This window comes from Mauremys mutica, chromosome 1 (genome assembly GCF_020497125.1).
Source record: "Mauremys mutica isolate MM-2020 ecotype Southern chromosome 1, ASM2049712v1, whole genome shotgun sequence".
Classification (NCBI taxonomy): domain Eukaryota; kingdom Metazoa; phylum Chordata; order Testudines; family Geoemydidae; genus Mauremys; species Mauremys mutica.
Window position 1 is genome coordinate 209983287 of NC_059072.1, and position 22645 is coordinate 210005931.

Genomic DNA, 22645 nt, shown 5'->3' on the forward strand with positions numbered 1-22645 from the left:
TTTTATCAGAATGTCATGCAAACTAGGTCAAATGCCTGACAACCAAACCTGAGTTAGCAGAAAAAGAATTTATTTGACCAGACCTATTGTCTGTAAACCATGTTGATTGGCATTAATTATGCTACTATCTTTTAATCTTTACTGATTGCATCACCATATCAGCTTTTTCCATTATCTTGCTCAGGATTCATGTCAGGCCAACTAGCTTATATCTTCCCAGGTCATCCGATAGATGCACTCTTTAAATACTGGCACAACATTAGCACACTAGCTTTTTTGGAGTCCTAAACTTCCTCAATGTTTCAACATTTATTACAAATCAACATGAATGATTCAGAATGCTCCTTGGTCATTTCTTTTAATACTCTTGAGTGCAAGTTATCTGCTCCTGCAGGCTTAAAAATGTTTAGCTTCCTCTCGAGCTACTGATGAAATAGAAAGTATTTCATTATAACTGTGAAATATGAATACATCATCTTGTTGCTTTCAAAATGCAGAACAAATATATCTATTGAATATATTTCTGCCTTTTCTGCATCATGATTGATAACTTCACCATTCTGGTGGGGTGGGGGGGCATGGATCAGTTTTCATGTCACACTCCCCATCAATACCTGGTCCAAGCTGGAGAAGCTAATGAGCCAACCAGTGGACCAAATTCGGTGATGAATCCTGGTCATGTGCCGCCTGAGGCATGTTGCACATATGCTAACAAGAACCATTCTTGTCTAGTATCAGACCAATATAACATGGCCAATAACAGGCTGGAAATTAAAAGAAGGTTTCTAACAACCTCCTAATAGGAGTTGTGGGGGCAAACAATGTAATTAGTTTTAAGAGAGAGCTGAACAAACTTATGAGTGCAGTTGTATGACAGGGTTGCTTGTGATGGTGGGGGGCAGGACTCAACAAACACTTATGGTTTGTCTTGTGTTCCTAAAGCTCAAGCTTCAGGGTTTCAGCTGCCCACCTGCAGGGGTCAAGAAGGGATTTTTTTTTCTTCCTAGTGTATTCTGGGAGGTTTATTTTTTTAATTTCTGTCCTCTGAAGCAGTGGTTCTCAAAGCCAGTCCACTGCTTGTCCAGGGAAAGCCCCTGGCGGGCCGGGCAGATTTGTTTACCTGCCGCGTCCTCAGGTTTGGCTGATTGCGGCTCCCAGTGGCCATGGTTCGCCACTCTAGGCTAATGGGGGCTGCGGGAAGTGGCGCAGGCCGAGGGATGTGCTGGCTGCCCTTCCCACAGCACTGGGAGCCACAAGCAGCTGAACCCGAGGATGTGGCAGGGAAACAAACTGGCCTGGCCCGCCAGGGCTTTTTCTGGGCAAGCAGCAGACCAGCTTTGAGAACCACTGCTCTGAGGCATGAGGGATGGCCATGTCTGGAAATGGGGCATTAGGTGGGATAGGTGAGAGATCTGAGGTGGCATTGGACTTTCTCTCTCGCTCTCAGGTGCTTGGCTGGCTGGTTCTTGCTCACATGCTCAGGGTCTAACTGATCATCCAATGTGGGGTTGGGAAGGAATTTCCCTTCCCCTCTTCCCCCCTGGGCAGATTGGCAGTGACCATGGGTTTTTTTCACCTTCCTCTGCAGCATTGGCTGTGGGTCGCTTGCCAGGGTTATCTGGGAATATCCCGTTTAACTTCCCTGCCATAACAGGGGCCTCAAGCACTGGTACAACTCGGTCCCTCCTAGTCTGTGCCTGTGACACACAATAGTCTAGGCTCTTGTGGGCTGTAATACTTTGGCCTAATTTTGGTTGCTGGTTTTAGTGTGCAGGTGCTGGGTGGTGCAGTTGGCCTGTGGCATACAGGGGGTCAGACTAGATGATCTAGAGTGGTCCCTTCTGGCCTTAACCTCTGTGTCTAATCTTCCAGTAGTTCTACACTTGATATATCATGTATGATACATAAGCAGCATTTGCCTGAGTAAGAGGTCCTATCCTTTTTACAGACCAATAGTGTTTGCCATTGGCCCAGTGTGCTAGTACGCAGATCACATAATTTTGTACTGTCTGAATTATCAAGTGACATTTCATCAGCAAAGTTTTGTCTGCTTCTGGGTGCCGCTGCACAGCAGAGGCATCCATCTCCTCTGCTGGCTCTGCCTGACTGAGCTGCAGAGCCTTCCTTTTATACTTTGGGCCGGATGAGTTTGGCTCCACCCACCAAGGGGAGTGTAGTGTTCCCTCACTCTCCAGTCCAGAGGGAGGCCACTCTGCCTCACTACAGACTGCTTTAAAGTTCTATTTCATCTGAACATTTTCAAGTATAAAAGCAACTAAAGCCCTGATCTTGTTCCCATGGTAGCTAATGGTAAAATTCTCATTGACTTTAATAGTTTAGGATTGGGCCCCAAAACAGCCCTTTGAATGATTTAGTTTCTCTTATCTCCAAACTGTATCTCACAGATGATAATGAGGATGAAGTGCAGTTGCACCAAAACATTGCCACACTGAAATGCCTGCAATGAAATGTACTGAAATTACATAGATAATTGCTAGTACTGATACTGATCTTAATTGAACTAATTCTGCAGTGCAATGAAAGTTGTAGTGTAAACCGTCTATCCAAATCTTTTGGGATACCACCAAACAGAGATCATTACACTCTTGTATTTTGGAGGTCATCTGAATTCCTACGTCATTTCTGTAATTTTTTTAGTGAAGATTATCACATTTAGTGATGCTAAAGAAAAAATATAAAGCCAACACCAGCAATGCAGAACTGGCATACAGTGCCAAACTCTGGTCTTGCTTACGCTAGTGTAACCCAGTGTAATTCCTCAGGAGTCAATACAATTAATTCAGACTTGTGCGAGTGTAACTGAGAGCAGTGTATAACTAGCAGTGAAGACATGCAGGTAAGATTAAAGAATCTCTGACATTTTAAAATGACGTTATATTGCTACATATCCCATATTTGGTGCTGATCTCATGTAATAAACCGCAGGCACATCATGAGAACTTACAGTGCACCTTTAACCCCCTCACATGCTTGTTACCTTCCAATTCATTCTTGTGGAGAAAACTTCTAGCATTTCCAACTTCTAAGCAGCTTCTCAGAGACATTTAAACAACCTGGCAGAAAAAATGTTCTCTTCTTTCTCCTCAAAGTTTGGATATTCTCCACTAAACTTGCACTGACTGGTTCAAGGCTCTGGATTGGCAATATTTAGTCCAGTGCAAATGACAAGTTTAAATTGTGATATCTCAGGACCCATGGAAAGCTCTCTAGCATTAGAAAGCCAGGAGTCCCCTTCTTCTTTAGCATTTTTTACTAAACAAAACAGATGAGATATCAGATGTTTAAAATATGATATTGTGTATGGAAAAGCCATTTTATGTCATCTTTTAGACATATTTAAATGTAATAGTTGTTTTTCTTCTCCCTCTGAGTCCTGTGCAGCTGGATTCATAATACTAAAATAGGCTGGCATTACAGATGAAGAGATAGAAAGAAAAATGATACATACATAACTTAAAACATTTTGTCTCAATTAAACAGGTTCTCTAATGCCAAGCCTATTTCTAAGCACACAAATCATTTTGTTGGGCTAATCAGTCATTCACTACCAATTTCAAATTCTTGTTATAAAATACTTTGAGATCACTGAATAACATAACTCCAGTATGAAAGTCATTATAAATAACTAAATTCTAATTTGAACATATAGAAGCTTCTCTCTGGATACAATTCTCTAAATGTTTCCTGTCCGCCCTCTGACGCTTTTGTGGAGGTTAGATTATAAAATTCTGCACCTACTTCACTAGCTGTGGAGGGAAGAAATAATCCTATAAGTAAACTTGGGGGACAAAGGGTCTAAACTCTTTTTAGAGAAACTAATTGACTATTTAGACAAAGAAATAATGGAAACCACTTTACCCAGGTACTACAGCGACATTTCCTTTCATCTCTTTGAATATCTGCTTTCCTTGGTGTATGCCTCTAATTGCTATCTTGTGAATTTTGGTCAGTTTGGTAACTGCTTTTAACATAAAAGAACTTACAGTCTGCAGATATGTGTTAAGCCAAATGATCTTACAGAGAGCTTTCATTTCCCTGCAAAATTGTGCTTCTCATTGTCTTCAGATCCCAATGCTTCAAATGATGGATTATACAAATGAGATGAATGATGCTGGTCTGAAAATCAAAGAGGGCTTGTGTTTGTGTACTTTTAAGTGATTCTCTCATTCTTGAAGTATTCAAGTATTTCATGGGTTTCTGGTGGCGATTTCATTTGCAAATCACTGTGGTCTAGATTGAGCCTCTAGGCTTAGCACTTCCTATAGGGTGGTGTGTGGCTGCGTTGCTCCAGGATGGAATTGTGACTTCCCTCGCATGCTTTTCACGAGTAGTAACGAGTAGTAATGGGTGCAACTTGCTTCCCATCTTGTGCCTGACATGGATCTGTGAAGCCATGTGTCTGTTTGTTCAGGGAAAGCCCCTGGCGGGCTGGACCAGTTTGTTTACCTGCCTCGTCCGCAGGTTTGGTCGATCGCAACTCCCATTGGCCGCGGTTCGCTGCTCCAGGCCAATGGGGGCTGCTGGAAGGGGCGGCCAGTACGTCCCTCGGACCATGCTGCTTCCAGCAGCTCCCATTGGCCTGGAGCAGCAACCCATGGCCAGTGGGAGCCGTGATTGGCTGGACCTGTGGACGCAGCAGGTAAACAAACCGGCCTAGCCCACCAGGGGCTTTCCCTGAACAAGCAGCATCCCAAGTTTGGGAAACCCTGGGCTAGAAAATTAGGACTAGATGCTGCCATCCGTGCTCACACTGAGTAGTACCTGATGCCTTGAGTAGTTCCATTCCTCTTGGTGACACTACACATGGAGTAAGATACTACACAATGTGAATGAAGGAGACAGAGGGCTTGTCTTCACTACCGGGGAGATTGACGCTGCTGCAATCAATGCGGTGGGTGTTGATTTAGCGGGTCTAATGAAGACCCGCTAAATCGACAGCAGAGTGCTCTCCAGTCGACTCCAGTACTCCAGCTCACCAAGAAGAGTAAGGTAAGTCAACGGGAGAGGATCTCCCATTGATGCAGTGCAGTGAAGACACCGGGGTAAGTCGAACTAGCCTATGTTGACTCATGCTACGTGAATAACATAGTTGGAGTTGACGTAGTGTAGGTCGGCTTACCCCAGTAGTGAAGACAAGCCCAGAGTCTGGCCCTTTTGTGTGTTAAACAGGGAAAGTGAGACTGCCCTTCAAGTGTGTAGTTCCCCAAATGAGGAAGGCTCAGAACTCCTGCCTCCATCGGGCTCAAAGACATTCTATGAGGACTGTCTCTAGGACTGGGAGCACAGTCACTTCTGTTTTTCCACCTCAAGAAAAATTACTTGGATCAGCTTATTAATGGTGAAGAATGCTTTTTTTTCATCCTAGCTTGTAAGCTTTCTTCTCTCAGCTCTGCTGTCCTAATGTATAAAACAGATAGATGGAAGTTCAAATGCCAATGTTAACAGTGAATAGCAATGATGTGTACAGCGGATTCGGATTTCATTACCTTGACCTTATCAGGCGGAGGAGAGCAAGTGAGTATGTATGTGCCTCTGGACTGTAGGAAAATAGGAGATACACAGATAAGTAACACCAACATGTTACTTTCACACACTTTTTTCTTTATGATTTTATAAAAGAAATGTATCTAAATGAACAAAAAGTCAGATTTTCAAATAGATGCCTCACCTGGGAAATAGACAATGTTGTGAATGCAAATACCTGCATACTTTTCCAGAATTCTTTCACTTCTACAGGAGTGTTGATTTTCATATGCAAAACCAATTTGGATATATAAGGTTGGCCTCTGACTGTTAGCTGTACACAGGGGTGTTAGTGGTCAAAGATCAGAGGGGTAGCCGTGTTAGTCTGGTTCTGTAGAAGCAGCAAAGAATCCTGTGGCACCTTATAGAGTGCACACACAAATATGGGGGCTGGAGAGCTCTGCCACACTCAGACTTTAAATGCCCATGTCCGAGTATTCATTCACAACTGACACCCATTTCAACTCCACAATCTGAGAGCCATTTAGACTAAAGCAACATTGTTTCCAAAATAAACTACTGTCTCCCCTGCCAGCTTGGACCCTATTCACTTCTTGAAAATGTTACTGGCACGTCTAAGAGTTGGATCATTAACTGGAACACTGGGGCTTCATAAGAGCTGCTTTATCAAAAGTTCCCATTTCTCTTCAGTGCACAAGGAAATATAAGTTATTTGTTTATTTGCATGGGGGAAAGATGATGTGGTGAAGAAGCATGACTGGGTGTCAGGAGAACTAGGTTCTATTCCTGGCTCTGTCACATCTTCTAATATGTGCTAATACCTTAGCCAAGTCATTTAGAGTGATTGTTCTGCCTTAGTTTCCCTGTCTGTAAACTGGAGAGAAGTATTATCTCCTTACTGAAGCAAAGACATGAATGTTTATGTTGCATATTCAGATCCCGAGATGAAAGATGCTATACGAATTAGAATGTATTACATTTTTTTGAGCTAATGCATTTCAAATGAATCCACACATAATTCAGCAAAACTTACTCATGCTGGACACTGTGGAACTACTGTGGGCAGGACATTACAGTCTGAGGAAGGGTTGCAGAATTTGTCCTAAATTAAAAAAAAAATTGCCATCAGACAGGGATAGGGAACCTCAGCACAAATGGCAAACTTCTGCACGCAAGGGCTTTGTGGAGTCAGAGCATGATTCTAAAGCATTTTTTGCACTTCAATGATCTAATTTATTCTTGTATGTCATGTTTTTTAAATATTTGTAGGATTTTTCATGTATAGTAACTCTAATCATAGAAAGACAGGGCTCAAGAGGTCACCTAGTCTGACCCTCATGTAATGTCGGGGTTAGAGTGGATATAATCTTGTGGAAAATAAAAGCTATTAGATCTTTCCAACCAAAATACCTTATGTCATATACTATTTTTTTATATTGTATTACTCTAAAATATACCTTCTATTTAAACATCCATATATGAAATGGTCCTTCACACTGATGAGACTACACAGGCCCTGAAAACAGGGATGGATTTAGGCATGTGTCTAATGTTACTTCTGTGCTTAAGTGCTCTGCTGAGTTGGGGCCTAACGGAAGAGGCCTACTCTGGGCTAAACTTGGACCAGGTGGAACACAGTACAACTCCTTTGACTTAAACGGTATCTTATGCTTTTATGCCAGGTCTAAGCTTGGCCTCCAGCATTCATTTTAATTTCAAATACTTCAGGCTGTAATTGGAAGGCAAACCCTAGCTGGTGAGCATTTCAGCAAATAATGCTAATTCCCTGAAAACCTGTCAAATATGTGGTTTTGAGTTAAGAGGCTTTTGTCGGTGTGTGTATCTAATCTGGGCGAGAGCTAGTGAGGTGCCGAGCGCCCCTGGCACTCTACAAGCAATGAGAGCTGCGGGTGCTCAGCACCGTGTGGGGGTACCCAGTGCCTCATTGGACTGTGCCTCTTGTTTACTATTTTCTAAGCTAAGCTTCACAAAACGTGACATGGATACAAGTTATTTCACATAGAATTAATAGATAGTAAAATCTCACTCCCACAGCATTTCTATAGTTTGGTTTTGGTGGGGGGCAGGGATGCACAGATCTGTTTATATTCGAACTAATGCTCTAACTCAGTAAATGGCTGAGGTTGGTGGTCCTTGTGGTGATACTCCTTTCGTAATTTGTAGCATTTGAACATTTTCTCTCACCCCACTAGAACAAATACACAATAACAGTCCAACTTGCCAATAAAGGTCTTAAAGCTCCTACTAGGCTCATTGTATCTGAAACCTCTTTGCTAAACAGTGTTCCACATAAATAGTGATTTAAAAAAAAAATTTTTTTTTGAATTTGGGGAATTGGGAGACTGTTTTGTTGCAAAATCCTTCCTGTAACTATCTGCCTACAAATCTACAAAAATGAAATGAGTGTTAGCTGTTGAGCAGCTGGGTCTAGGCTAGTGTTTTAATCATCCGCAACTCATTGACTGAACTGGTCACATAAAATATTGTCACTTGGGAAAGCTCTGAAAGCCATTTTTTTATGATGATGCAGTGAAACAGTCCTTCCAGTCTACTGACTCCACAGCTGGTTTGCAGGTGACACTTCTGAGCCTTCCAGGTCATGGGAACATTCAGTTGGATTGAATGACTCAATCCTTTCTTCCTTCTGTGTTGGCACAGTATTTTGGTTTGCCAGTTGGGAAGGGAATTGAACAAATTTACCTCTAAGGCACCGAGCATTAGCGTCCAGACCCTCAGCTGGTGTAAATAAGCAAAGTTCTAGTGACTTCAGTGGAGAGCCATCAATTTATATCAGTTCAGAATCCGGCCAAGGAATTCATATTTACTATATTTCAGGTGTTGGCGTCTCCTCAGCAATAATAGGCACTGGCATGGAGGTCTTTCAAGCAGTAGCCTTATTGACCAAGAGCTGAGTAATAGAAAATTAAATCCAAAAGAAAATATTATGTAATCTGTCAGCAATCAATGCTTTAAGGAATATCAGTTGAGCTTCACTCTGTCTTCAGTAAAGGGGGAGAAAAGGCTGTATTTTTTTTAACTGATCTCTATTGTTCAAATCTTCTCTACTCTTTCAGTATAGGTAGGGTACAACTCGAGTATATAAAGAAGTCTTGTTCATGAAACAGGCTTTACCCTTTATGTTTTCTCTCTCTCCAGCTCCTAGGCTTGCTGTCTCAATTTTACCCCTTATTTAGTAAACTGCAACTTATTATCACTACGTTTTCTTTAGTTTGTTCTATTTTCCAATGATATTAAAATTAAAACAGTTACTGGAATAATTCTCCTCTGTTAGCCCATATCTCTGTTTTCTCTTTGCCTTTCCTATATAGTCCTGAACTGTATATTCTTGTTTAATGGCTCTTAGGTCTTTGGTCAACTGTAACAGTTTAGCCAGACTAGAGCCCAAATCCAGCAATGCACTTAAGGATATGCACAGCGTAACAATAGGTAGACCCATTGAAGTCATGGGATTATTCAGGGGTTTAAAGCAACACATGTGCTTACGTGCTTTTCTGGACCTGGGGTCACATAACAGGACTGATGAGAGAGTTTGCAGGATCTGCAACAAAGACTCCTGAAAAGGAGTGTGAGAGGACTTGGCTGAATGGCATAGTAGAAACTGAAGGTGCTTAATAACGTTCTACAAACACTGTCACGTGAAAGCCAGGTTGCTCCTGGCCCTTACATGACAGTATATATGGGGGAGATTGCAGGTACTGTTTCCCTACTGTGTATGGCCTGCATAAATGCCAGTCACAATTGCAGTTTTTGGGCTCAGGGAAGGGAAGCAATTGCTTCCTCCTAGCTCTTGCTGGGATACAAAAAAACCCCAAAAGGGTGGGGGCCATGGTCTTCTCTGCTGCACTGCCACATTCTCCCACAGAATGAGACCAGTGCACAGTGGGGGATATGCTGTAACCCACAAAAGGGTGTAGTAGCCTGTGACACTCTGTATCTCAAAGCAGCACCCTGGAACCCCCATATTCACCACTGCCATATAATTATGATATGTTTTGTACAAAGTATGCCTTATGAGGTATCATTTTAAATGTCTTGATCTGCTGAACACTAATATCATGTTGGATTGTATGTGCTATCATTGTATGGGAAGTTATGAAGTTTTTCTATGTGTTACTGAAATATGTTGTGAGGTTGGAAATCCCCACAACCAACCTTTCAGTTACAACAAAGGAATATCCATCAATAGCCAGATGTCATTAATGGCTCATCAGTGTCCAATCCACTATCCAAGAGATTTCTCGGAGAAGGCACGTACACCATGGGGGCAAACTAACCCATGTCACAGCAAAGATCTTTCCAGCAAGCTGGACGTAAGTATAAAAGAGAGACTGACATCAGCATTTGGCCTCTCCCCCGTGCTCCCCTCCCCATCTCAATACCTGGAAGAAGGTGTGGAAGACAAAGACTTTGAAATGGGGAACTTGGTCCCAGGCGGGAAAAGGTCCAGTCTATGTACTGAGGAAGTGTAACCTGCTTCTAACATCTGACAGGGGGAGAAAAGCTGTTAGATTCAACTCTTGCTTAGACTAAAAGTTTGGGATTTAGAATGCGTGTTTACTTTTTATTTTCTTAAGGTAACTAGCTCTGACCTTTATGTTTACCACTTATAATCACTTAAAAAATCTATCTTTCTGTAATGAATATAGCTGTTTTATATTTTACCTAAAATGATATGTTTTGGTGGAAGTGCTTGGGAAATCTCAGTTTAAATTACAAAGGCTGGTGCATGTCCACTTTCCTATGAAGAAATGGCAAACTAGGTAATGAGCTTACACTGGTACAGTTCTGGGGTGCAAGATTGGGGAACTGTGGGGAATTGGCTGGAGCCTCCCTATTGATGGTTCATGAGTGGCTGGGAGATCATTTGTGTAATTCGGTTGGGTATATCACTGCCTGAAGATGGCTGTGTGAGTGCAGTACCTGTCAGAAGCTTGGAGCATGACATCAGCACCACAATGTGAGAGGCAGATCAGGTTGGTGGGTTTAGAGAGAGGGATAACTCAGTGGTTTGAGCATTGGCCTGCTAAACCCAGGGTTGGGAGTTCAATCCTTGAGAGGATCTATTTAGGGAGCCGGGGCAAAAATCTGTCAGGGACAGTACTTGGTCCTGCTGTGAAGGTAGGGGACTGGACTTGATGACCTTTCAAGGTCCCTTCCAGTTCTATGAGGTAGGTATATTTCTAGGGCTCAGTGGTCCCACAGTCCATGTTACATTCTGGGGACCTTGTCACATAGGCTACTGGAGCTCCACCCAAGGCAGTGTAGCTTTGCATCACACCTAATGTAGGGGCTGTTCCTCACTGTTGACCTGATCCCTAAATCTCAGGGCTCAATGTCATTTAAATAAAGACTCAGTGGGAATTGGGCTTTGATCTACTGCTCTAGCAGGGTTGTGGGTCCTGAGGGCTTGCGGACCTAAGTCAGACTGATTTGTGTGTGGCTAATGAGGGGCTTGGGCTAAAACCTGAGTCAGATCCTGGGCTTAGTATATAGTATAGACATACCTTGTGAGGGAGAACAAGGAGGTAGGAGTGGGGGGATGGTACAAACAGCTGGGAAGAAAGCATGTGTTCATCTGTTCTGACCTGCTATACAATGCAGGCAACAGAAGTTCCTTTTGGGTCAGGACCTTTGTTTTCCCCCGTAAGTATGCCACAGATACAGGTAAAAGTATTTGCAATTGATGGTGATCTAATGGAGAGACTCAAGTATGGTTAACCGAAGGAGATCCAAAAGCTGCAATGGCAGGTGCTCTGGATGTTAAGAATCAGAGATTTGCTGAGTGCTGAGCTAGCTGCTGAGAGAGAATCAGAGATGTGACATACCAGAGCAGAGCAAGTCACTATGGGAAGATTGATCCTGGGCAGATGAAGGAAGCCTGGAATCCTGTTTTGAAAATGATGTACAAGCAGAACTTGTGGGGCTAACTTTCTTACCCCAGTTCAAAATCTAAAATCTTTTAATCAGCTCTTTGATCTACACTACCAATAAATTAATTTCAAACTACTATGTCTTGCCAAATCATATCCAGCCACTAGATACAAGATGGTCTCTCTCTCTCTCATTCACATATGGGCTTTCAAACAAAAAGGTTGTTAGGTCAGCCAACGAGTATTTTTGTGGTCGGTTTTTGTGTGAAAAATGTACTGTCAAACACATCAGACTGATTATAGAGGTGCCCATTACTACCAAGATAATTAACAGTATATTTTTATTTTTTTCAACTAAAAACTCACTTTGATGTAAAACTTGGTAAGAAAGATCTAGGACTAGGAGTGAGACTTTTAAAATTGTTTTTTAAAAGCTGGTTTGGATATTTGTACACTAAAAGAGCTAGTTATTCCATGTATGGGATTCAACAATAATTAGATGTGGACATAAAAAAAAACCCCTTCTGTGCAAGCATCTAGGTGTCGGACACATATTCAAAAGCAGCTCAGACCTGCTCAGACAGAATCACACGACTGAATCAAATTCAATAAAATACTAAGTAGAAAGCAGACAGACTTCAACTATGTTGTGACTCCTATTGTTCTCATCTTAATGTAGGTAGGAAGCTATTAGCTGTGTGTTTATATAGCACTCAGCACAATGCGGGGCTCTGACCCTGCAGCACTACAAGTAAATAATAATAGAAAAAAATGGACCTTGAATTGGCGGGGTTTTTGCATTTTTTCCCTAGAAAGAAGCATGGAATTTTTCTGCCAATTGAGCAATCTGCCCGCTTTGACATTCTTACATACTAACATGGCATGACAATAAAAGGCCACTTGGGGTATCCAGTCTCACCCCTACATTTTGGAGCATTATGATTTGCCAGTCTATTTGTTTCAATATGTTTTTTTTTTAATGTTTTTATGTTTTTATGTTTTTCATCTTCTGGTCAAGCTTTTCAATACAAAAATGGAAGTGCTCTCACTCCTCAGCCAGCCATACAGTAACTACAGGTTCAGGGCAATTTCCTTCCAATTTACAAGCAGACAGAGAGACTTCCATTGTTGACCAGAAGGCCATTTACAAGTCAGAACCAATCCTTCAGAGCCATTTACAAGAAGATAAACTCAGATATTTTGCTCCCTGCCTGGAGAACTGAATAAGTTAAAGAGCATGAGTTTCATTTGTATTAATCATCCCCTGCTATCAAGTTTGGCAGGGAAACCTGCTTTTATATAATTGAACTAATAACTATGGTTTATTAACATCATTAAATCAATGTTGTCTTGTAAACTCTCCTTTTATCTCAGCACATAATCTTGCCTGCCCTGAAGGGGGAAAAGTTGTTCCCTGGAATTAGGGAAGAATGCATGCACAAATCAGGCTATGTGCATTGACACAATCCCATTCGTGGCCCAATACTGATGTTCTTAATGGTGATTGAGAAACACAGATCATTGCTGTAACTTTACCATAATAATAATAATAATAACTGCTTGCAGCTGTTGCTAACCATACAGAAAAGCATAGGAGCATGGTAATCTCCCACTTGGACAGAAATCTCAAGTCACAGTAATGCTTATTAATCTTGAAGAGAGGGGACAACAGTGATAACTGAAGAACAGAGCAGCTTGATCTACCTTGCCATAGAGTGTCTCATGGAAATGAAGATTTTCTGCTTACTGACTTCTTTGTAGGTAACGGATTACAAGGGGAATATACCTAGTTGTATTCTGCACCTGCCACTCTGATGGATCTGCAGTTTGTGAGGCTGCAGTTTGTTCAGATTGGGTTATTAAGGGAAATGCTACCTTGGGAAAGAATGCTGTATGTAAGTGGAAGTGTGTAGTGGAAGTGGAAGACAAGCAAGAGGTAAACAAGCTAAGAAAAAAGCAAAGAAAACACAACCTGAACTGTGCTGTTCCAATGCCATTTGTTTTGGGTTTGATGGATTCCCCCCACCCCCATCTCTGTAATCACCTTGTGACAGATTGGACCCCTTCTGGGATACCACCTGATGTGCTGAGGTCCCACTCAGCCCTCTGGCCCTGCCAGCCTGGGTTTCTCTTATACTGCTGTGCCAGGCTCTCAAGCCCCTTTCCAGCATGCACCCAGGCAAGACCACATGCAGCTGCAGACACAGACTGCAGTCAAATCTGTGTGAGAGGATTCACTCAGAACTCAGGTGCACACCCACTGTGGAGAGATAAACCCCAGATAATATTGTCTTGTGCTGTCTAGGTAATAAAGGTAATAATTGGAGATATACCAATCTCCTAGAGCTGGAAGGGACCTTGAAAGGTCATCAAGTCCAGCCCCCTGCCTTCACTAGCAGGACCAATTTTTGCCCCAGATCCTTAAGTGGCTCCCTTAAGGATTGAACTCACAACCCTGGGTTTAGCAGGTCAATACTCAAACCACTGAGCTATCCCTCCTCCTAGAAAGAATTGCACAGCACAAGCTCATAAAAAATCACCCTCTCCCTCAATGTGAAGCGAAAGATGCACAGCTTCTTGACCCTCCAGTTATAAATTGAACAATCTGGGTTATGTTATAAACAAGAAATAAGTCTATTAAGTATCAAAGGTAAATTTTAAGTGATCATAAGGGATAGTAAACAGAACAAAGCAGATCAGTAAGCAAATGAAACAAAACACGCAAACTAAGCTTGATTCACTAAAGAAACAGGTTACAAAATGTAATTTCTCACCCTAAATGTTGTTTTTAGGCAAGTTGCAGAGTTTCTGTGGCTTAAATTCCAGTGATTTCTCTTTACAGACTAGACACCTCTGTCTTAGTCTGGACTCAGCCCTTGCCTTTCCCTCAGCTCAGTTCCTTTGTCTCTTCGGGTATTTTCAGCAGTCTTTCTTCTGGGCAGGAAGGCAATGGAGAAGAGTCCTGTTTGCCTTAATCTCCAGCCTTAAATAGAATTTACATAAAGTGGGAACCCTTTGTTTCCAGGGAAAATTCCAGCAGTGTCCAAGATGTCACTTTCCATCAGGTGATATTATCACCTGACCTTGCAGTGTTGAAGCAACCATAAAACCAGGTTTATTTGCAATGTCCACAAGAAGGAGCTCCAAGAAGACCGGAGATCCACATCTTTAAAGACTCATCGTCTTTTTCTAATGACCCATCAAGGCTGATTGCTTATTGTCTGGTGGGCTTCCCCAAGTGTAACCACAGTTGTAATTGTTACTTAGTCAATATTCCTAACATCAGATACAGATATGATTCATGCATACAAATTGGATAATCACATTTAGTAAATCATAACCTTTCCAATGATACCTTAAGGACCCATCTTGCATAAAATATATGTTATTAGACCATATTCATATCATAACCATATTTCTATGAAGAATATGGGGTGTAATGTCACACACCTCTATTTATTTCCAAAGCAGCAGTAGGTAGAGAGAATTCTCCAGTACCAACTTGATACACATTCCTCCACTGCTACCTGCACTGCTCATCCAAGGAGACTGTGGTGCCTAGATATTCTCTTTCATACACACCATGGCTAACATGAGTTCCACTTCCAAAGGGTCCCTTCTAACTAACTGGAAGCAGCAATACCCATGTGGAATTTCTAGGGAGGGGATGGACACTGAAAAGGTTGTTGTTCTGACAAATAAGAGAATCTGACAATGAATAAAATGGTTACAGAAACCATAAAACTTGGATAGGAAAATGAGGAAATACATTTCATGACTTGAAAGTCTTGAGGTCCAAATTAAAATGAGGCCCAAAGGCTGGGAGCTAAATTCTCATCTGATCAGACATAGTTGGTGGGGGGTTTTGTGGGTGGGGGAAGGCGCTAGAGAGAGATACATTAGGGAGAAACTAGTTGTGTCCTCCTGATTCTGCACCACCTAATGCCAGTGTAAGATAGAGATGCTGATTATCGTCAGCGGCCCCTCCCTGCAGCTCCCAGCTGTTTGCTGCTGCCTCTCCCCACAGCCACATCTGGCTCCAGCAGTTGCTGTGCAGGGAAGGGTGCCCAGCCACACCATGTGACTGAGTGGAGCCAGCAAACCCTGGCAAAAATCTGGAGGGCACATGACCCTTCCCCCCCCCCCGCGAACCCCAGCAGGCACGTCCTGCGCAACTGAAGCCCCAAGCCCCAGCAGGAGCACCTCGGCTCTTGAATTTCTGAAGATTGTCATATGCGGCTCGGAGGTTCGGTAAATTTGGCCACCCCTGGTCTATTGAGGGCTGGAAGTGAATAGTGGTCATCACTGGAATGCTTACATTTACAGCTGTCAAACGAGATGAACCTCTCTGCTTCTGCCCCTAATGATTCACAAAGCATCAGGACATAAATCACTCATTAGGACAACTCACATGTTTAAGGCCCTGATTCAGGAAGGTATTCAGTTTCTAAATTTACACCGCACTTTATATCTGCGTCAATGCCAGGATTTCACAGATTATAAGGCCAGAAGGGACTATTGTGATTCTGATCTCATGTGTAACAAAAGGCCACAGAACTGGGCCTACTAGGCATTACGCACTGGATGCTTACACCAATTAGCTATTCCCTTCTACTGACTCATCTTGGTTTCATATGGATAGATATCATAATCCTTCATTCTCTCAGCCCAGGAATATTTCCTTGAAATATTTGATTTCCACCCACAGAAGACTGAAAAATATAAACAAAATGTCCTCACCTACCAAATTAGATGTGAAAATATCCCAAATCATCAACTATTACATTCATCTCTCCATCATGTATGTTTTCTTTTTTAATAACTTTTGCACTGATTTTTATTGATTGTTTTTCTGTACTATGGAAGCAGATTCCTGCTTTAGACTATCTCTTTTCCCATTTGTTTTTCTATTCCTGTTCCAATTTTATATGAATGTATCAATTCTGGCAAAAGCTTTGTGTGCCTGTGTCTAGACAGTTGCGTGTTGTTACGTAAGTGTGTTTTATTAATAAAACTGTGGTGAATAGGTAACCAATTTAGGCAAGTGTCTTTTATTAGCCTGGAAGTCCCAGCCCCAGTGTTTTTGTTTGTTTGTTTGTTTTGTACTCCTTTGTCATTGTGCTCTTAACGTGCCAGCAGCAGAATGAATGTGATTCATCTCTGTTTATTATTTGTATTACCCTAGCACCAAGGAGGCCTTGTCATGGACCAGAACGCATCTCTAACACACCTCTAACACACAAGCACTATCATACACACAAATTGCACAGGTTTCACTTCTTTAAAAGCCATTTAGTTAAACCAGTGTACACTACTCTCTCATTTCAGCTCAAGTCAATTTCTAATCAACTTAAAGTAACTGGAAAGACGCCACTCTTAAGATGAAATAAGAGTGGGGACACAAGGGTTTGCAGTGGTTTAACTAAATTGATTTAAAATAACACCTTTAGTTGAACTAATGTAGTTTTCGTATGTAGACAAGCGCACTATGCACTTTTGTCAGTAGGGCCCAGATCCTCAAAAGGTATGTAGGTACCTAAATACCTTTTGACAATCTGGGCCTTAAAGGTATCAAATCACTTTCTCTCTGCTGTTATAAATAGTCTAAGGGAGCAGAGTCTCAAAGTAGTCCCAGACTTTGATCTTGTCTACTCTAGGAGTTTCAGTTTAAAATTATACCATAATTTAAATCAGTGCTTTAGTCAAACCAATTTAGTTCCATTATTTTGGCTAAAACCAAACTTATTTCAGTCTCACTTAAGTCAATTAGGAAAAGTTTTAAGAAAAAATGAAATAAATTATGCTTAATCCACTGGAATAAACCATGGAAACAAGAGTGTCTATGCAACCACTTGTACCAGTTTAAAAAAAAGTGGTTTAATTAAACCAGAGCTATTTGTCTAGCCAAGGTCTTAGAGCTTAATGTATTCTGTGTTCGGTTCATTTTTTTTTTGTATCAGAATCAATTGGAGTGGAAGTGCAGGCCCTCAGTTTCAAATTAGGCTCCAGATTGAATGAATCTGGTTTCCCCATAGTCAGATATAATTGCAAACTTAGGCAAGATTCGGGTTCACACACTGCGTATTTGCAAGGCTTTGTTGGTTTGTCAGCAAGGGACATGAGTTGAGTAGCCATATTGGAAAATTTCTATGGACTAGATCCACAAACGGACTTAGCAGCATTGCAACAGTAAGTCTAATGTTAGCTGCCAATAAGTATGATGCAGGAGGGCAGCAGAGAAACACAATGATTTAATTGCCATATCCACACAGGAAAGTAGGATGTGGGAAGGAGAAGGATGTGTCCCTAGATACTTTGGTGATCGGGGGGGAATTGGGATCTCTCCTCCTTATTTTAAACTACAATGCCACCATGATCAGAATAGCATGGGTGACAAAGGTGAATGAGTCAAGGAAATTTTCAATATGATGTACATTGAGGGACATGACCCTGTTTTCAGTAATAGAGAGCTTCAGATAATGAACATTCAATTTTATTTGATTGTCAGAACAGAAAGTCTTGTTTGCGAATGCACTTGTTGCTATCTATCTGTTATATGAAAAACTCCTGGTGGTAGCTGCAGTCATTGCAGACTAGAGAGAGATGTTATCTATTGAGTGGGCAATAGGCATCCGTATTTTGACAGTGCATATTCTTTAACTGTATCATAAGTGGTCCCTTTTTAGCCCCTTATTGCTAAAGGCATTAGCAAGTCAATTTGCTACAGTGAGCTGCTGCATAGGCAACACATTCTTTAATGCTGTCAGACAGACAAGGTATTGCAAAACAAAGGTGAATTTCAGTCTAATTTGTTCTAACAATTTTACTGTCATGTAACAAAAGTCAAGCCAAAAGTTAATGCTGAATGCTTAAGTGTTTACAATTATCTCCTCAGGGATGTGTAAACTATGAATCTGTTTCTTTGCCAGGTTACATATTTAACTATAATTGGTCTGCCTGCAAATAGATCTGCCTGTTAAGGAAGCAAAGACGTGTGTGAACCCTAAATGGATAACCAAGGGACTCAGACTACTGGAAATAACAACACCTGGCAGTTCTAGGTTAGGGCATCTCTTAAACTAGGCACAGTCAGTCAGACTTGCTTATACAGCATAATATGCCTTGACTGTCCTAGCATTTGACATACTTTTCATTGTTTCACCAGCCCCTTGAAGGATCTCTGTTAGAAAAGTACTTTTCCATGGCTTTCATTTCTCTTGAGCTCTTGCAGTGGTGTCATATCTCTGATGCTTCAGAATTGTCCTTTTTCTAGTGTCATCACTATGAATTACATAAGTACTCTAGCATGATGGGGTTATAAGGTATCCCCCATGATGAGTACTTGAACTGAAGTCCAGTGGCATAACTTGTCACCAGAGGGCACTGGTGCAAGAATAAGCTAGGGGCCTCCGTCCCACTTCAGAGAAATCTAAATTTTTGCTTAGCTTTATCCTCTTGGAAAATCAGAACATATCCATCTTATCCATAAATACACAAACACGATATACAGGCTATCTACACACAGAAAAGCTATGTACACATTTATACAAAATTTCACTTTTCTTGCTCATTTATTTTCTACTGAGAGAATGATTAGCTCTAGCTGTTCTTGTTTCCTTGTAGAATGAATAAAGTTTTAAATCAATTTTAGCTTTAAAAACAGAAGAGATCATTCGCTAGTGGATAGAATAACAGGAATGGTTAGAAACAGCATGCATGCAGTGCAAACATCAGGAAAAATGGATACAAATGTTTTTTGTTTGTTTTTCTGACTCTCAGCATTGGTGTTGGCTCTTTCACTGCTGGCAATTTTTTTCCTCTCTCTCTCTCTCTCTTTTTTTTTTTTTTTGGATTTCAAAGACAATCTAAGTGATAACTTGAGCTGTGAAATGTGGAGGCAGTTCTGTACGCCCCTTCAAAGCCAAAGCCACTTCAGCTGCATGGACATTGTCTTCAGAAGATTTGAAACAAGAAACTGGGGCTGAATAGAGGGAAAGTCATGCACAATTAATTTCAGGCTTTGGAACTAATGGTTGAGCTGTGCCATTACTATGTTTATACTTTAGTAAAAAACATTTCCTTTGAACTGACTTTCTGGATCTGTTAATCTCCAGTTAGCTGATAGTTCATCAAAATGATGCTTGGCTTTTGGTGTGTGCTTAGATTTGAACTTACTTTGTACTCCCCTTGTACGTGCAAGTTTTATGGCTGATTGATATAAGAAAAACTATTTCTGAGACCTTCCATTACATTATATGCATTTTTTAGCATTTCTGCAGCTTTGCCCAGTTCCTGAGTTTCTGACTGCAACATGTTCCACACAACATTTATTGCTTCCAGAACTTCAGTCTGAAAAACAGTGATAAGTGTCTTAACAATAACTTGAGATAAGGGGACTTTAAGTATATCTCTGTATCAATATCACAAAGAAACCAAAGAATCATAATAAGACCAACATGTAGCCAAATTCTGTTCAGAGTTAGGTCAGATTTGCTTACAAAAGAAGAGAGCAAAGCCCCTTGGTTAAAACTAGAGTAAAAAATGTATCTAATGACACAACTAAATCATAAAAGTTTGAATTTCTGTGATTGTCCATACTGGATTGTTTAACACCGGATTCAAATTGTGTGCAGCACAGTGCACATAACTTGCATTTGGTTCTTTAGCAGCAATTCTTTCTTATGCACCAGAATAGATTCCACTCATATTTGCAGCAGCATCGTATCCCTGTCCTTGTAGTTCCGATAATTCTAGACTTTGTTGTCTTCAATATGCTTGATGATATCACTTTCAAGATTAGCACCTAATTGACCACTTACTTCATGAAATCCTAGAAAACGCTCATTCATATTTATTTTGGCAGGATTGCATTTTCATTTTTTCTATAGTAACATACTGAAAAACTGATTTAGCTGGTCAATTTTAGATAAGTCCTGGGTTCTGTCTATTATCCATGAGTAAAACAGAGCATTCATGGGTGTCACTAACAATATTTTCTATAACTTGGTCTGACAGTAACTATATGACCTAATTTTGAATTTCCCGGCTGAGATACATTCGCGAGCCTTTAGCTTCCTTTTGAGTTCTTCAAGAACAGGATCATGTTTGGCCAACAGTTCTACAATAGACAAGAAGCTGCCACTGTTTCCTTTACCAATAATCTCTCTATAACCTGCAAATGGAAGATTAGACATAGCTAAAGTAAGGCTGATATTAACGATATGATCAAGGACCTGCCGTCAGTAAATGGCTTGTTTCCTTATTTTTAATTTGAGATGTTTGTCAATGCTAGCACAACTAATCATGTACTAAGCAAGCACTGACATGACAATCAGAGGTTTGTGTATTGCTCTATTTCGAGATAAATGCTGCCAGTCTCTTGTTCCACTTATCCATGCTGAGTCATCTTCTTTTTTTTTCCAACTCCCAAAAAGCCAAAAGCATTGGCAGTAACTTTTGTCTAGCACAGGAGAATAGCATAACCAGGTTAGCTGAAGTTTGATTTCAGCCTTTGACGTAGTTTCATAATAAGATGCTGAAAAGTATCAATTTGTCTTAGAGTGACAAGGGAATGCTCCTTAGCCTGACATGAGCTGTGTTTTACAATAAAACATTTCTGTTCTGAACTTAAAGTTTCTGCACTAAATTTTGACTTGTCAGTGGAATTTTCTTTAAATAACTCAGTTTGAACTCCACTGGAATCAATCATTAATATATCACTGGTTGCTGTGTGGTTATTAATATTTTCGTGCTGAACATTAATATTTTCATGCAGCACTCTTTGAGCACTATCAAGTTTGAATGTCTTGGGGCTATCAGGATTAAAATAATTTTCAACACAGTCACTGCCAAAATATTTGGTGATTTTGTCATTGGTGACTGACCGTATTGTGGGCACATCAGTGTAGTGACAGGTGGTTTTTTTAATCAATTTTTGGCAACTTGACAATTTTCTCACTAGTCTCCTTTTGTTTCCATGTTTAGCAGCTCTGGCATCAACGTTTTTAAACAGTACATAAATTTCTAGCAATACAAACAAATTCATTTCTCAATGGCAATAATGTAGTGCTTAATTTTAATAGTGCAAAGAGCCTTGCAGAAATTATCTCAAGTGCTAATTCTGTCACAAGTTGCTAATTCTGATAGTCTAAAAAAAAAATCAATCTTGTGATATCACCATAAGACAAAGCAACCATACTCAAAATCAACTAACAATTTACCAGTAAATTTTTTCTAACTGAAAATCTGTGCAACAACATTAACAAGACTTCACACAGAAGTAATAAATACACCTATCATATCCACTTGAAACACACAAAATGTGTCTTTTATATGTGTAACTTTAAACTTAACAGCAAGGCATATCCAAAGCATACGTGTAGTTAATCAAAAAGCCCAAGGGTTACTCCAATTTCAAGTTGGTATAACTCTATTTGAACTAAATGAATGGAGTTGCACCGCTGTAAAAGGGTGTAATGTAATGGGTAATGCAAAGCCCCAAATCTTTATAGCTGAACCCACAATTTTGCCCATGGGAACACTTTGCAATTTGAGCACAGATAGCATTTGTTTTGCATTCACCAATCAAACTGCATGCACTAAAAGCAAACAAGTGTTGACAAAATTATACAGAGCATTCTTGAAAATGTAGTCTCTGTCAAAAAGATCCGTACTGCTATGCAATAGAAACAAGTAAACAAATCTTTTAAAGCTACTACATTCTCAGCACTTTTCAAAGATCACAATACATCATCTATTTTACATTACTAAGTGAGGCACTCATGATATGTCTGTTTCCATGTCAGAGAACTTTTTCCTGATCTAGACTGTCATAAATATACACAGGGCAGCTGCACTGAATTGCCTTATCTGTAAGGGGTTAATCAGTTCAATTAACCTAGTTGGCACCTGACCAGAAGGACCAATGGGGAAAGAAGATACTTTCAAATTGTGGGGGAGGGGGAGGTTTTGTTTGTGGTCTCTTTGTTTGTTCCCTCTCTGGACAGAGAGAGAGACCAAGCAATTAAAACATCTCATAAAAACATACCTGAAATGATACATCTAAAATTACAGAAATTGTAAGTAAAGGCATTAGATTATTAGATTATTTTTTGTTTTAGCTTGTGAATTTTCCCTATGCTAAGAGGTAGTTTATTCCTGTTTTTAGAACTGTGAAGCTAAATCCAGAGGGGAGTCCTCTGTGTTTTAAATCTTTTTATTACCCTGTA